Raw genomic sequence first — 2830 nt, 5'->3', positions numbered from 1 at the left:
AGCAGTAGGGGTTCCTCATTAATTACACAACACTTCTCTTGAAGAAAAAGTTAATTATTTACAACATCCAAGTCTCTTTGTCACAAGCTGTATATTTCATTCAAAATATTTTGTATAGTACTAACATAACAAAACTATGTTAACTTACAATATTGATCATGCCAGAGGTAAATAGGAAATTGATAACCCATAAGGGCAGAAGCATAATAATTAACTCAAACTACATGAAAAGAGTAACATTTTAACTCTAATTTTCAATTATAAGTCCACAGAGTAAAGTTCACTTGTGGCCATTGATTTCTTTACCACTATTGATCAAATGAAAAGATGAACTTAGGAACATGAGATAATGGATAACTGTTGTTAAAATATGACCATGTCAAATAAAACAAACCTCTTGATTCTGACAACAGGATGGTGGTTACCAGAAGGAAAGGAGATGGGGGAAAATGAATCAAGGGGGTCAACTGTATGGTGGTGGAGATTTTGATGGGTTTACAATGTAGCATATACAGATGTCACATTATAATGTTGTACACCTGAAATCTATATAATGACATAAACCAATATCATATATATATATTTTAATACATATGCATATGGTGCTATGTATGTTGTACGGATTAAAGAGAACAACGATCTTAAATGTCTCGAGTAATGATAGGATATTAGTAGCTATGTCTACTATTTAGAGAGTTGTATTTTGTGGCAAGTGATTAAAATAAGCTTTGTGCTATATTGTCATTCATTTATGAAAACTTTTTTGAGTGTTCATTCTATACTAGGTCATTTTCTAGTTTTGGGTATAAAGCAACAACAACAAAAAAATAAAGATTAAAATGACCCCCTTCATGAGTTCTTATTCGAATGGGTTTTTAATTTAAACTACAAAATAATACTATGACGTGAGAGTTATCATTTCAATTTTGTACCTTTAAAAGATCACATGTCCCAGTGGACTCTCACAAGCCTAACATTCTATGAAGCTGGCAGCCAAAATAAGAAACAGTGCTCAGAATGCCCCTTCCACTGAAACCCACCCTCAGGGTTAACACTACCTTCACTTCTAACAGCACAGGACAGTTGGGACTGGTTTCATACTACAGCAGCGAGACTGCCGAGTATATTTTTAGTCTGACTTCTTTTGCTTCACATTTTGTTTGGAACATTGATGCATATTTTAGACTGCAGCAGAATTTCCTCTCTGTATATGGCTCCATTCTATTAATATGCCATCATTATGTATCCATTTTACAGTCCAGGATTGCGCTCAGTTTAGAGATTAATAAACTAGTGTGTCACTTCCAGTTTAGGAATATATACACTATGACTTCTGCTTATCTTCAAGGAATTTTTCAATTTGAAAATTTTCAAACAACATCCATCTGGTCTTTATTATCAGTATGTTATTGTTTTAAAAACATATATTTACCTGTCCGGAGCCTCATGGAGCATGTGCCGTGTTGCGCATGCTCGCAAGTTAGGTTTCGATTTCTATTTCGCCTTCGGAGAAACCACTGCGTTTCCGAAAAATCACGTGGGACTGAGAGGTACGAGGGGAGGAGCGAGGGGGGATAAGAAGGGAACCAGAGGAGAAGGAGAGAGACTGCGTAGAGGAGAAGGAGAGAGACTGCGTAGAGGAGAAGGAGAGAGACTGCGTAGAGGAGAAGGAGAGAGACTGCGTAGAGGAGAAGGAGAGAGACTGCGTAGAGGAGAAGGAGAGAGACTGCGTAGAGGATGAGGCGAGGAGACCTCGAGAAGGAGACTGTGGAAAGGATACTGTGTAGAGACTTTGAGAGAGGATACTGAGAAACGTACTGAGAGAGGAGCATAGAGAAAGCCAGGGAAGGTAGTAGGACAGGGAAAGGAAAACACATGTAAAAGTAGGAAAAGGAAAAAGGAAAAATAAAGAAGCAAACGCTAGTGTCAATTTGTCAAGCCCCTCATTTCAATCCTCAGCCCTTCTCTTTCCGTGCCTCCGAATCCCGCGGGTCGGGACAGGTGGCGCCCAACGTGGGGCACGAAAAAGAACGAAGGAACCGCTGAAGGACCAGCTGTGGTGAGCCGGCAAGTAAAGTAAAGTAAGGTAAGGTAGCTGGGACCATGGGCAATTCAATGTCCAAGGGGCAGTTAGTTATTTCCCTGGAAGCTCTTCTAAAAGAGTTTGGGGTTCCTCTCAGTAGAAAAATTCTTAAAGGATTTGTAGAGACCCTTAGTATCACTAGTTAATGGTTTCTGAAGCAGGATCAGGTCGATAGTGACAATTGGAATAAGGTGAAAGGAGATATTGTCTTGCATCAGCAATTATATGGCCTTGAGTCTCTTCCTGGCACTACTTTGACGGTCTGGAGAGTGGTGGGAGATGCTCTTAATGCCGGTGGCACTGTTGCCACTCAGTTAGCCACTGAGGCCTTAAGGACAGCGAGACAAACGGAGGAAGAAGATAGAAGTTCCATTAAGAGTTCTACATCAGTAAGTCCCCCTTCCTCTACTCAAAAAATAACAACAGCCCCTTCTCCAGATGATTCTACTGATGAGTCGGGAGGAGACGAGGAACAGGATGAGAAAGGCCTCAGTTGTTATAAGGCAGGGAAGCGTAAAAGGAGATGGAAAACACCTGGGGAGTCACCTTGTAGAACCCTCGACAGGGTTGATCTTCCGTTAATGGAAAGACTGTGCTCTATGATGGAAAGAGTTCTGGCTTCCCAGGCCCCTAATTATGCTTATCCGGTCGTGGAAGGGACAGATCCTCAGGGGGTGCGTACTAGAGTACATGTCTCCACATCTTTTAAAGATTTGAAGGCTTTGAAGGAATCAGTTACTCAGTATG

The sequence above is a fragment of the Talpa occidentalis genome, unplaced genomic scaffold, assembly GCF_014898055.3.
Source record: "Talpa occidentalis isolate TD23 unplaced genomic scaffold, MPIMG_talOcc4v2.1 talOcc4.8, whole genome shotgun sequence".
Classification (NCBI taxonomy): Eukaryota; Metazoa; Chordata; class Mammalia; order Eulipotyphla; family Talpidae; genus Talpa; species Talpa occidentalis.
This window is presented reverse-complemented; position numbering follows the sequence as displayed.